We start from the raw sequence: 15,053 nt of genomic DNA on the forward strand, positions 1-15,053 counted from the left end.
TTGTTTTAATTTGTAATTTCTTGCAAAATTCTGCTGCTCTTCAGGGCTGATTTCTCCATGAAGGCTAAAATAATTCTGTGTCATAGTTTGGTTAATTCTGTAGCAGCGGTAATGTATGGGGGAAGGCCTGTAATTTTATTGCACATCGGCATATCTACAGCAACACTGCCAACCAAGGAAATAGTGTTTATTAGACAAATAAATATTTTCCTGCAGTTTCTTCAGCCCAAATATCGCAGCACTCAGCTAATACATGAGAACCTGGAAACTGATTGCGAACACAAGTGAAACTGACTTTTCTGTTTATTTGCCAAAAGTCACATAGTGAGTCAATGGTGGAACGGGAAAGAAAACTCAGTTCTTAGTGCTCTGCAGAGGCAAACCGGAAATCAAGGGGAGCTATGCCATCAGCAAAGAGGTTGGTCCAAGACGACACACAGAAGGGCACCCACTCTATGTGATACTGCAAGATTCAAGAGGGGAAAAAAACTGTTACTTCTTGTTCGACACAAAGCCCGTGCTCCCTCTGTTTAGTATCTAATCTACTGTACCTTCAAAAGAGCACGTAGCATTGGCCTAATTATCTCCTTCCACACATTTCTGGGGGGGAAACTTGAAGTAGGGGATAAATTGGCCTGCAGTCAATAATTAATCCCTAAATCTGACCATGGGCCTGATCCTATTCCCATTGATGTCAACAGGTACAGGGTCAAGACTCCTTCGGATGTCTTTTTAACTCTGTCTTCCATGTGACGTTTCCTTGCTGTATAATCCACTATAGATCCCCTAATAATTTCTTTATGGAGGATGACATAGACTAGCATAAGAAGTATGATTAGCACTAACTGTTTGATCCAAACCCCATTGAAGTCAGTGGAAAGACTCCCACTGATTTCAGTAGGCTTTGTATCAGGCCTCATGAGAGGAATAAGCAGTCTTCACTTGAAACAGCAAGGCCCAAACTGATTAGATCAAATATGCATGTCCAGGCTGTTGTATACACTGCCCAAAAGTTACTACAATCTTCACTACCACAAACACTCCTTACTCATCCCCAAATTTCATATCATAATTGTGACTTTGAAGCACAAAATACACCACAGCATAGCCCAGTAATATAGCATTCCTAATCAGTGCAAAGTATTTTGCAGCATTTGATGGCATGTTTCATGCTTCCCAATAAAGTGAAAGACCTATCGCATGCCATTAAAACGTCACATACCACAGCTTAAAAGTCAACATCTGCCTTAATTTTCGCTTCACTACAAGGCAAAAACATCTCTCGTTTTGGATTCAGCTTTGCCTCTGATCCACACAAAGATGACAATAAAGTTATGATTATAGAAAATTTTAGGAAATGTTACACATAAGCTAGAGATCTAAGTTATGGATCATGTGGGAAATATCACTTAAAATTTGCTAACTTTTGTCCATGTAAAAATCTCAGTCCTCATGTTGAATTAGCAAATTGTGGGTGTTTTTTGCATGTATTACCTTTTATTTTTTTTAATTCACTTCCTGTGAGTATGAAATCACTTCAGATCAACGTTAGGGCCCTGTGGGAGCCTAAAATCTGTAACTGGTTTTAGTACTACAGCAACAGCAGCTGATGCTGCAGTACCAGAGATGCTGATAGCAAAATCTTTTAAACTGATATGTTCTCTCCTATAGTGTGTGAATTCCAACTCTGCTCCTAACCTGTTTGCAAACAAACTAGTATTGAAAACAGTGCCATTTTTACTCCCCTTGAGGTCAACTCCTTAAGTCTTCAAAAAACCACTTCTTGGGAAAGAAAATAAATGTTTGTTTATTTTTTAAATACCTGTTTGTATTAAAATCTTAGGTTCATTATCTGAATTTGAGTCAGTTTTAAAAATTTAGCAGGAAAATTTAGAGCATGTCACTTTCAAAGCTCCTATGTCATAGCAGATCCACTGCCTATGTAGTAAAGTCAGCTGAAGACTTTGGGATTCTATGTAGTTCCTTAGATGAGCAGGGACTGTAGAAATGAGCCTTCTACACAATCCCCTCTCCTCCATCTGGGAGCTGAACTCCCAGTGAAGTCAAAGTAGAGTTTTGTATGAACAGTTTACAGTAAGTTATATTTTCTTATATTTCTGTTCCTTAAGCATTGGAGCTCCACTAGAAAACAATGCATGAAATTCATGAATTCTTGCTAAATTTCTACCAGTTCCAGATATTAGGATTTAGCTCAACTTTAAAATAAAATAAACTGGAAAGCATGTAACTGCTATAAAGGACAAGTAATATGTGATGTAAAATGCTGTTGTCTTGATTCACTTTAATAATCCAGGAGCCAATTAGTTTTGTGTTATATGAAAGTGTACCAGTTAGCAAGAATGGGACAGAGTCATCTATGGTTCTGAACTCCATTGAGCCCAGTACAGTTACACCAGGGACTAGTTTGGCCCAGTATTTGAAAACTGATTGTAAAGGCTGTTACAGAAGATTCTAAACATTTTGTATTATTTTTACTAATCATTATAAAGTTGACTAAACGCTAGGCTTTAGTTACCTTACAAAATAAGTAATTTCTAGGAAAACAGACCTATTACAGAAAGAAAAGGTCTGAGTCTCATTTGCACTGAAGACACTTTACACTGTTCTGGCAGTGGGAGTAAATTACATTCACTCACTTTAAGGCCCGTCTGCAATGTCAGTGCAGTAAAGAGCCTATGAGTAAGTGAAAATCAAGTCCAAAGTGTTTACATAAGCTAATGAGTCCCACATAATGCTTAGCTCATGCTCCAGGAGGTATTCTGCGATGTTGCCTACTTTTGGCAAATTATATTTTTTAATTCATTTTGTTCAGGCTTCCAGGGGCCTTCAGGCATGGGTGGCTTTAAAAATTAAAAGTTTATTTATTATTTATTATTGTAAGGGATGTATGACTAAACTCTGAGAAAGTGCAACTGAAATGCATGCCAGCCTTTGAAAATCACATGAGAGAATTACAATCCGAGTCTGCCCATCAAATGCTATGTAAGTCAGTGAAAACCATGTGTGCATTCAAAGGCAAAATCTGGCTCTTAGTATGCAGTAGACTTGTATGTGTTTGCAAGCATAAATCTGTGCTCAGATATGAAATGACATGTACAACTATCTTCACACTTTCAGAACTGACAATGACTACAGCAATTGTATCTCCAACAAAGTTTTCTCAAGTAGAAGGCCTTATAGGGTACTTACTACCCATAATACGCGGGGCAGAGAGATTTCAATGTAAGACCCCAAATCCTGCAAGCTGCTCCAGCAGGTGACCAGAATGCTAGAGCTGTGCAAATAATGGATTTTTCGTTTCACTGGCGATTCCAAAAAATTGGCAGGGGAGAAGGGGGAGACATTTTTGGATCAACCTAAAAAAGGAGTATTTTGACATTTCTGGTGAATGGGGGGGGGGGGAGATTTTGTTTTGATTTCAAGCATTTTAACGTGTTTTCAATAAAATTAAAGGACATTTCTAAACAAAAAGTGGTTTTGAACCAAAACATTTATTTTCAAAAATGTCTGAACAAAATGTTTCTTTTTTTTATCAGCTTTGTTCTTTTTCAAAAGGAATAGCTCACTGATACCGACACAAATTTGTGAAGTGTTTTAGTGTCACCAAATCTGCATTTTTGGCAGGAAAAAGTTTTGGACAAAAAATTTCACCCAGCTCTGCCGGGTGCCCATGCTGGAGTCCTATTGCCTTCATAAGGCTTCGCCCATGCACAATGAGCAGCTTGCCGGGTCACTAATTTTCAAAAATGTAATTTCATGTCTGTTTTGGGGTTAAGAAGAGCACTGCACTGGAAATCCAGTCTATTCTGGGCTCTGCCATCAACTTGCTGTGTGACTTTGGGCAAGTCACTTCACCTTTCTGTGCCTCTGGTTTCCTTTTCACCATTTGTCTGTTTTAATTGTAAACTCTTAGGGGCAGAGCTTGTTTCTTGCTATGGGTATGGCTACATTGAAGCTGGGAGGTGTGATTCCCAGCTCACGTAGACATACCTGTGCTAGCTCTGCTTGAGCTAGTATACTTAAAATAGGAGTGCAGCCAGTGTAGCATGAGTGCCGGCTCGGGCTAGACCCAGGGGTCTGGGCAGTTGTACACAGTTGGCTAGCCCAAGCTGCCACCGTACTACCCTGGCCTCACTGCTGTTTTTAGGTGGCATCTCAAGCAGAGGTAGAGGGTACATCTATGCCTAAGTGTTTTCACAGCGCCTAGCACAATGTACTCCTGGTTTCAGTTGGGGGCCTTAGGGTCTACCATAATAGAAAAAATGATTGTAAGCATCATTAAGCATTGACCCTGAACACGCTTTCAGCCTAACTCTCTTCCGTAATATCCCTCTTTGCAACTGACTTCTTTTGTTAGCGTCTTATCACATACCTGCTCACAAAATTTTAATATATAGTATTATATGAATAATAAGCAAACCACAGAGAAGTTAAAATGTTGCATACATAGCAATAAACACATCTCATGATCTCTCACAGTTGTAACTCCTGTCCTCCCATACCCCTTCTTTTCCCATTCTTTGTTTGGTGTCAGCACGCCAGCTCCTTGGGGCAAGGATCGGTCAGTGTTATATATCTGCAAAGCATCATGCACACCTACTGTGTGGAACTGTATAAATAATTACACACAAAATGCTGTGTTAAAAGACTATTATTCAGGTTGTAAAATCAAGCAGTCAAAAGTTAGGCTCTGCTAGTGCAACCTTCATTTGGCCCCCTTGTGCTTTTGTATTATGACATAGTCTTTAATCACATGATCACATATTATTTTTTTCTGCAGGACCCCCATTTCGTGCACAGAATGGATAGTGCTCACTTAATGAGCAGCTATTCAATATTTTGTTTTATCCTCTTTGCTCAGTTTGGGGCCCTGTGCCTTATTTACTGCACACTATTCAAACCCTGCTCTGAAGTCAGAATTATTAATTTCCTCATGAGCTTACCTATGGTGCTCATCACTCTTGTATCCAAGTACTTCCTGAATACTAATTAATTTATTTTCACAGCCCCCCACTGAGGTGTGGGGTTGGCATTACCCCCATTTTATACATGGGAAATTGAGACACAGAGAGATTAAGGTCAAAAGTGTCAACTAATTTTGGGTTCCCATTTCAGACTCCTAGGACCTGATTTTTCAGAGTACTTAGTAGTATATAGCACTTAATGTGTTCAAATATAGCTCCTGCTGACCTTGAAGTTGCAATTCTGAGTGCTCAGAATTAGCGCTGGGTGAAATGTTTTTAGCAAATAACGTTTTTGCTGAAAAATGCTTTTTGGGGGGGCTCCAAAACCATTTGCAGATTTGGGTCAAATTTGAATAATAGTTTCAGCCAAAGAACTATGGGGGGAAATCAAAAAAGTCCAAACATTTTTCTTTGACTGTTTTGAACCATTTCATTTTGGCTTTTTCATTTTGAAATGTCATTCTATTTTGAAATCTGACCAATTTTTTAAGACACACAAATACACACACACACACACACAAAGGTGAAAACCACCCCAAATTGAACCAAAAAACTTGGGGGGGGAAATGGTTTCAGTTGACCAAAATATTTTAAGATCCACCACACAGACCTTTGCCACTTGAGCTAACAAAGTAAATGATAGCACTAGTAGGTTGCCTGTATGTAGACAAGCACTAGAAGGGGATGAGAGAGACACTTTCCCAGTGGATTTCACTTTTGCACATATTTGCTGGCGGCAAAGAAAAGGGGAGACTCAGGAATCTTGGCTTCCATTCCAGGCTCTGGAAGGCAGTGTGTCTAGTGGGGACAGACTGTTCTGCCCATTTCCTGTAAGCCTGACCCCTTCTGCCCCACCCTCTCCAACCGCTGTCTGCCTTGTCTCTTTCACACACCTGGCTTCTTGTCTTAGTCCCAGTCTCCTTGGCCAGCCAGTCCTAATCTCTCTCTCCAGACTCACTGTCTGAGTCTCAATTTATTCCACAACTCGGTCTCCCCCCACTCTACTTACCCAGCCAGTCCCAGTTCCCCACCCTCACGCCCAGCTCCTTGTCCCCAGTCTCCTTGCCCAGTCAGTCCCAATTTCTCTTGCCTGGCTTCTCATCCAAACTCTCTCCCTCACCTCACTAGTTCCCAGTCACAGTCTTCATCCCCAGGCTCCTCATCTAATCTCCCTCACCCACAACCCTAGCTCTTTGTCCCAGTTCTCCCTCTGCACCCTAGCTCCTTGTCAGATCTGTCTCATCCCTCCCATCTCCCTCCACTGGTTCCTAGTCCCAGTCTCCCCCCAAGCTGTGTCCAAACTCGATTTCCCCTCCATCAGCCAAATGCCTTACAGTCCCCCTTCTTGGTCTCTCACCAGTTTCCAGTCCCATTCTTTCCCCCACAGCTCCCAGTCTTTTGCCCAACCAATTAGCCTCTTTCTCTGTGGCTCCTGTCCCAGCTTTCCCACCAAATTAGTCCCAGTATCCCCCACTCCAACTCCCTGTCCCAGTTTCTCTCCCTTCTCCAGCCCCAGTCTCACCAGACTCCTTGTTCTCTCCCCTGTGTCCCACATTTATCCCCTCTGCATTTGAATCAGATTACTTCCTCCCTCACAGTTCCTGGGCGCAAGTAGTGTGGTCACTGAGAGCACAGGACAGACGCTCCCTGGTCTGACTTCCAGTGCCTGACCCCACCCTTGTCCAGAGGGGCAGGGGGAGCAGCCATTACAGGAAAGGTCCGGGTTCTCCCATGTAACCCTGGGTTGGAGCATACTCAGTCTCACTGTGGGAATGGCTTTGGTGCATACTCTAGGTCATCACTAGGAGCGGAGAGGCTCGAGCATGCTCAGTGAGGGCAGAATTCAGAGATTTTAGCTGCTGTTGAGCATATGCAAACTGTGATTTTTCAAAGGCTTCTAACTTGGGCAGATTTTCACAGGAATGCAAAAGGCACATCCCTTAAGAAAGGCCACTCACTTCCAAATTTCAAGTCCTTGCTCCAAAGAGATCTCAAGAATTTTTTAGCATGGCAAAACAGCATATTTTTCCCTGGCCTCATTCTCAGAAACAGCTGAATTCCCAAAAAATGCCAGAGGTAAACACCCAGCCTTGAAAATTGCAGCCCAAACAGTTAAAGTTCCACAGAGATGTATGCAACTGAAAACAGGGTCTTACAATGGAAAAGTCAGGCAACCTTAATAACAGGCAGTGCTACCAGTCCCACCTATAATAATAATAATAATAATTAATAATTAATAATAACCAGCTAGAGATTTGTAAATTATAAAGTAGAGGAATGTGCAGATTACAAAGTCAAAAAATGCAGCATTCTTAGCCTGTGACCAGATGTGTAAATCCAACACAGTGCTGAGCCATGAGTTAATAACTGTCCATGGGCTATGGGAAGGGGATTTTTCCCTTGCCTGAGTTATAGTTTCAGCAGTAACGAGTGGAGGCAAATTCCTCCAGGTGAAGCTGATTGAGGGCATGAAAAAAATCTATTGGGATCAATTAATGACCTGGATTCTAATTAAGGAGCCTATTTCCTCTCTTTCTTGGGGAGTTTGTAACACCTGACTCTCATCCGAGTAGCTGAGGCTATTGTGAGCAGGAGGAGAAGGGTCTTTTTGTTACCAATCTGAGAAAGTGTTGTTCTGTTGTTACAGAGCTGATTGGTTTTTGATGGGATGATGATAAAAGAGCAGGGGTGGGTGAACTTGTGCCTAATTTTCAGCCCATTTAAACTTGAATGATACAAGCTTTGTGTTCCTTAGGGAAAATGGGAACGGGGAGAAGAGGGGGGAAATGTAATGATGAAATTCAAGCAGAAAGTGGTCAGAGTGAAAAACAAATATAGAGAAACTAGTGGAGGAAGAGCAGAGAGGAACATAGAAATTCTAATGAAAAATGAATATCCCACATAGAACATCTATGCCACTTGTGACAGCCTAGCATTGGGAAAGGGGATAGTTTTTATAGAATGATGGAAAGGGGCCTGAAGAGGTCATCTAGTCCTGCCCAACTGCCCTGGGGCAGGATCAAGTAAACCTAGACCACCCCTGACAGGTGTTTCTCCAGCCTCTTCTTAAAAATCTATGTTGTGGATTCCACAGCCACCCTGAGAAGCCTATTCCAGAGTTTAAGTATCTTTATACTTAGTGTTTCATAATATCTTTTTTACTCACATTAAGCAAATTACTTGTTGTCCTACCTTTGGTGGACATGGAGGCCAACTGATCATTGGTCTTTATAACAGCCCTCAGATATTTGAAGACTGTTATCAGGTCTTCCCTGAGTCTTCTTTTCTCAAGACGAAACATGCCCAGTTTTTTTTAACCTTTTCTCAACCTTTTCTCATAGGTCAGGTTTTCTAAAGCTTTTATCATTTTAATTGCTCTCTTATGGATTCTGTCCAATTTGTCCACATCTTTCTTAAATTGTGGCGCACAGACCTGGAGATAGTACTCCAGCTGAGGCTCCCACCCACAGTGCTGGGTAGAGCAGGAAAATTACATCATGTGTCTTCAATACAACACTCCTACTAATATATCCCAGAATGATATCAGCCTTTTTTGTAACTGCATCAGATTGTTGATTCATATTCAATTTGTGATCCACTATAACTCTCAGATCCTTTTCAGCAGTAGTACTGCTTAGACAGTTATTCCCTATTTTGTAGTTGTGTGTTTGATTTTTTTTTAATTCCTAAATGTAGTACTTTGCACTTGTCTTTATTGAATTTCATCTTGTTGAATTCAGGCCCTTTCTCCAGTTTGTCATGGTTTTTTTTGAATTCTAATCCTATCCTCCAAAGTGCTAGCAACTCCTCCCAGATTGGCATCATCTTCAAATTTTATAAACGTGCTCTTCACTCCACTATCTAAGTCATTAATGAAAATATTGAAAAGTACCGGACCCAGGATTGACCCCTGTGAAACCTCACTAGATACGTTCCGGCACACTCTCACCATTTTATAGTGATCCATTGATAACGACTCTTTGAGAATGGTCTTTTAACCAGTTTTGCACCCACTTTGTACTGTACTAATTTAATCTAGATCTCATTTCCCTAGTTTGTTTATGAGAACGTCATGTTGGACTGTACTATCCATAATACATAGGAGAGGTTTTATTTTAGCGAGGTAAAAAGGACATTTTACTTTATCTGAATTGTGCTGATAGGGAAGAAATAGGTTAAAATGAGAGAATTTGGGGGAATGGAAATTACTTTTATGAACCCGGCAAATGTTTGAGAGGTTCACAACCCTCAGATTCTACAAATATGGTTTATTTCCATCCTTTCCTTCTCTATCTCTGGCTTCCCCCTCCCTTCGTTCCTCCCCTCCTCTCTCCCCCCCCCCCCCCCCCCATCTTAAAAATCTGGACATGTTCATGCATTTCTTTGCTGGCTGATGCACATAGAGGGAAGATGATGATGAAACTATTATTCTAAAGTAATAGACATTCACAGTCATTAGAGTAACAATCCAAGCTAGCCTTTTAATTAAATGTATACATAAGCAAAGTGTCTTGTGCTTGTGAAATTGTAGAATCTTTCACATGTAAGGAAGTGTGGTATTGATAAAGCTGCAGTGCCGGGAGTTAGGAGATCAAGATTCTGGCTCAGATTTTTGGTGCTCAACCGTAGACAAGTACTATAACCTCACAGTACCTCAGATTCCCCATCTATAAAACTGGGGTAATATTTCTACACTCCAAAGTGGTATATTGTGGGTTGATTCATTAATCTTTATATGTAAAGCACTCGGATAATATTAGATGGGAGGCCTTAAGAAATGCAAAGCAGTAATATATATTAGGCAGCGACATTTTTAATTTCAGTGTGTTGTTTTTTGACCAGTGTACATGAGAGACCTATAGTAGGAATGCACATTATTTTTGCTACAAAGAAGCAACCCAATTTTTCTCTCAAATATACTCATGCAGTTCCCATTAAAATCAATTGGTGGTAATGCTTATATATCTGAGGGCAGAACTGGGCCCATATATCCTAATCTTGACAAGCCAGTTACTCTTTGAGAATGGGAAATAGATGTATTCAACCTTTCTGCACACTTTTACCCTCCTATAAATATAATACACTCCAATAAACCTGATAACCAAACTCTCCTGTGTCCAAAAAGGGAGTGCTGCTTGCCTTTTATTCTCCTTTAACAACACGAAAAGCAGGGATATGTGGCATTCAGACAATGGCAGAATACAGACCTAATATTTTTTCTTTTCTTCTATTTGCCGGTCACTTTCAGAAACCTTGCATTAAAGACAAATGATGACTTTATTATCTAACTGGTCCCAAATGGAATGTACTTTCCAATACATTAACAGCATACAATTTGGCACTGTTTGCAGGTTTTGGTCATATGAAGCTGGAACATTAAAAGTTTTCACACTGAAGTTCACTTGCACCTCAGAAAGGAGGGAGGAGACTTGGGGAGAAAGGAGATCATTTTCTAACTTTTTTGGCGGAGGGAAGGGGTCAGAATTGGAGGTGTCAAACTGTAGGCTGCCCTCTGGGAATGTGGTTGCCTAACTGTGATGTTTTTCAGCCTTTGCGTTCTCTTTCAAATGGCAAATCAAAAAGCCCCTTCACCTCTGACAAGATGAAGAGGAAAACAAATGTTTTCAAAGGTTTTGGAGGACTGTTGGCTAATTTGGAAAACAGCTACTTCCACCATTAAAAAGCATTTAGCTACATTAATTACAAAAGCCTGTCCAAATGGCAATACAATACATGGAGGTTGTCTGGGGTCCCCACTGTGACTTAGTTTAAATAGAAAGCCTTATTCACAAGGATGCTCTTTCAAAAACATGTTCTCAGGGGAGCTTAAACTCATTCAGTATCTATCTTGTTATGTAGCTCCCATTCCCATAATACTACCTGAGTGTCCTCCAAGCATTTCTTCTCACGTCACTTCTGTGAGATAGGGAAGGATCATTAGTCCCATTTTACAGATGAACAATTGAGGCACAGAGAGAGAAAGTGTTTTGTCCAACACTACACAAGAAAGTCTGTGGAAGAAAAGGGAATTGAAGCTAGGTCTCTTGAGTCCCTGTCCGTTGTTTTAATCATAGGATCATCCTGCTACACCAAATGTCAGGCTGGTTCCTCCAAGCTACTGACTGCCTCTTGTGAGGTGCCAAGTGCTCTCAACACCCATTCAAGTAGCCCCCCTCAGTGGAAGTCATCAGTGCTCAGCACCTTTCAAGATAGGGTCCACGATTATTTAGCATAGATGAGCCTTGTGCCAAGAATGGACATCTGGGAACTACTAACCGGGGTCTTTTGATATTACTGGATGTGGGTAGAAAATCAGCATGACTGTTCTTAAGGCAGTTCACATAGCCCTGTGTTACCCATTGTGTTTTTCAGCTACACTGTTCTTGTTTTGCAGCTATCCACATCTGATGCTATATATCAAGCTTTCCATAACTCTTTGGAAATGCTCTTAATTCAGGATTGGGTTAATTTGATCATGTGCTAAAACCCAAAGAAGTCGCTCTAAATATAATATAATGGCAGCGTCTCTTGACTGCAATTATAGTGCCTTTAAGTGTTTAAAAAGTAAAGCAGTATTTATGACTAGATGTATCTGAGCTTTTTCTCTTCCCCCTTTGAATTAAACTTTCTCATAAAAGTCCTTCTTCTGTGGTGCTAATTTGACAAAATGCTGTAACTTTCATTTTGTCTCCAGCTGAGAGAGTGACTGCGGAGGAATAATTATATGCTGTGGCCTCAGCTCAGTGAAACATTAAAGTCAGTAGGTGAGCAGTTGCTGCACTCCATCCTTTGCTCTTGCATGGATCTCTGCTAATCTACATAAGGAATATAGTGAGCAGCGTCCTGGAGCTGTGCACGTTTGCTCTTTCTAGCTTGGCTAAGAACTCAGCAGTGCTGTAATTTTCAGCACCTCGTATTGTATGAGAAAAGCAACCTAAAGTTTATCATGTTCTTTCCCAAATGAAAAAAAGTGTGTGAGAAAATGCCATTGCTAATGTTTATCCAGCATGTAAAACACAATATCAGAATAAATCTTATGTTTGTCTTGGATTCTAGCCAAAACAGAACTGTCAACAAAAGAAAAAGCTAAAGGGTAGGGAGGGAGGGTTTACAAAGAAATTAAAGGCTCTTTTGTTTTCTTTTGCTAAATACTGTCGTGTGAAAAGTAGTTTTAAGCCTATTTATATGTCACGTGAGCTACTGGAAACCCCTAGATCTTCCCCTCACCCAAGACACACACACTTGTATTTTGAAACCATGATAATTTTGAGAAGAGCCCTAATATTTGTATATGGACACTGCAGGGTTTTGCGGGGCGGGGAGGAGAATTAATCTTGTTAGAATTAAGAAATGCACAAAAAATTGCACCTTCCCTAAAGCCTTATGCTTAAGAGAAAAATAATAATAGTACAGTACTTTCATTTCCAAAGCACTGTACAAGCAACTAATTTTCTTCGTAACATTCCTATGAGTTAGGTATTGTTATCTCAGTTTTACAGCTAGGGAAATTGAGGCACAGAGTTTAGGAAGCAGACAATACTCTGTCACTGCACAAGTGCACAGAGAAATTGGGAAGAAATCCCTGCCCCTTCTGTGCCTATTAAGGGGAAGTAATAATTTAGCTGTAAGGGCCAAATCCAGCATCTTGGAAAGGCTTTTACTGATTTCAATGAGAGATGGATTGGATTCTACACAACATCCCTGAGACGACACAGTGAGTCCATACTACAGCTAGAATTGGAACTCAAGACTTTCTGGTTCCTAGCCCCTGAGCACAATCCACTAGACTTTGTCTGTAATGCCACTCTCCTATGTGTTTTAGGAGACTGAATGAACACTGTCAGAATAAAACATAAGTTACTCCCAGGGGCATTCTGCAACAAAAAATTAAAATTCTGTGCCCCCCCAAAAAATATCTGTCTACAATATTTTAAAATTCTGCAAATTTTATTTTTCAAAATAACACTACATAATCATGCCAGTTTCAATTATTTTGGTAATTTATTTCAAAATACCTGTAAGCAAGTATGTCTGTAACAATACAGACACACACAAAAATTCCCCCAGGAGTAGAGAGTTTTAAAAAAAACCCTATGACAGCCCAGTTCCTGTTTCTCTGCCCCCTTCCCCTGAGCCTAGCCAGGGGGCTAGACACCCACAACCCCTCCCCCGCAGAGTCCAGCCATGGTCCCTGCCCCCAGCCAATATATCTAAACCCCCTCCCCCGGCCCAGATATCCGCACCGTCCCCAAGCCAAGTCTGATGCTCGGTCCCAGGCTTGCACAGAGTTTCCTGTGCACCGCCCTCTCCTTCCCTCAGGGCGTGCTGGGAACTGCAGCTGTCAAAAACCCTTTAGCTCCCTCCCCCTCCCCTCCACAGAGTCTCTTAGGTGTGAGCTGGGCTCTGCCCGGTCCAGCGGCCCCTAATGGCTGCCGGCAGCACTGCAGCCCATTTCTGTGGGGGAAGGAAATTCTGCCTGCACAACATTAATTTCTGCAAAATTCTGCATTGGGCAGTGGCATAGAATTCCCCCAGGAGTAATAAGGTTTTTGGGGCAGCAGAGAGGGATTATACATAAAACGGGAAGGAATAGTTTGGACTCTGGGGTCAAGAGGATGCGAGAGCAAACAGCACATGACAGGTATTAATCATGAGGTTTAGTGCACTGCTGGAATTTGCTTAGATACTACGGTGATGAGCACAGTATGAGAACCTACACATAATAGAACTCTGCACTGAGTCTGGATAACAGCTCCTTGCTTAGGCCTGGTCCAACAAAGAGCTTAGATAGTTCAGTAACTTTTCTCAAATAATTAATTCCATTTACTTCATGTTTTTTGTAAGATTGGGGCCTTGCATCCTCTGGCTTCTGCACTGAAACCTTCACTTCTTCAGCCTGTAGATCAGATGAGGATGAACCTGTCTTTTCTTGCTCCCTTGCCTTTCCATAGGTCTGTTGACAAGAAAACTCAGGTTAACATAAGCATTGCAATGTGACTGATGATTAACACATGTAGGGCCTGATCCCAGATGGTGTTGAGCATCTTCAACTCCCATTGGCTTCGGTGGATGATCAGCACTTCCTAAGATCTGGCCCATTGTGTTGTTGAAGCAATGTATATATACTGTTTGCAGTCTGTTTCCTATATAACATTTTGGTTTGTCAGTTCTTTCTCAAATAGATTTTGGTTACTGGATTTGATCCCAATTCAGTATGGCACTTAAACATTGCTTTCAGATGGACTTACATGCCTGCTTGCTTAAAGTTAAGCAGGTGTTAAAGTGCTACGTTTTAACTCGATTATTATTCAGCACATCGTCAAATGCTTTGCTGAGCTGGTGTCTTTGGCAATGGCAAACATCTGAAAAATGTTCTGGGGCTTATTTATTTATGTATTGGCATAGACTGGGGGCTTGATTCTGATCTCACTTATACCAATTTACTTATATAACTTCAGGGGAGTTACTTCTGATTTACGCTGGTGTAAGTGAGAGGAGAGTCAGGCTCAAGGAATTTATCTGTGCATTTAAGCACAGAGCTGCAGGAATGCCGACACAGTGAAGCGAGAAAGTAGAGGTGAACTTTAAAAGACATTGATTCTATGGATGTGATATTTTTATTCAGTTCATTCTGCAGTCAGTAGGAGAAACTTAGGCCTGGTCCACACTAAGCCCCCAGTTCGAACTAAGATACGCAACTTCAGCTACGTGAATAAGGTAGCTGAAGTCGAAGTACCTTAGTTCGAACTTAAAAGTACTTACCGCGGGTCCACACGCGGCAGGCAAGCTCCCCCGTCGACTCCGCCTACTCCTCTCGCAGAGCAGGATTACCAGCGTCGACGGCGAGCACTTCCGGGATCGATTTATCGTGTCTAGACAAGACGCGATAAATCGATCCCAGAAGATCGATTGCTGGCCGCCGAACCAGCGGGTAAGTATAGACGTACCCTCATATAACAAAATGGCATAGAAAGTAAAATGTGGTGTAATAGGTTAATTAAGTCAACAACAGAAACAGGAGAAACAACCCAAAAAATTAATTCAGAGGTCTATTTCAAAGGGCAATAG

The 15,053-nt window shown here is 41.3% G+C and overlaps 1 protein-coding gene across 1 annotated transcript in view; it reads left to right on the forward strand.

The window, feature by feature from the left end:
- Positions 1-15,053, forward strand: part of COBL (cordon-bleu WH2 repeat protein) — a 165,898-nt gene that overhangs the window by 141,626 nt on the left and 9,219 nt on the right. The gene's annotated exons all lie outside the window — the stretch shown is intronic.

This window comes from Emys orbicularis, chromosome 2 (genome assembly GCF_028017835.1).
Source record: "Emys orbicularis isolate rEmyOrb1 chromosome 2, rEmyOrb1.hap1, whole genome shotgun sequence".
NCBI classification, from domain to species: domain Eukaryota; kingdom Metazoa; phylum Chordata; order Testudines; family Emydidae; genus Emys; species Emys orbicularis.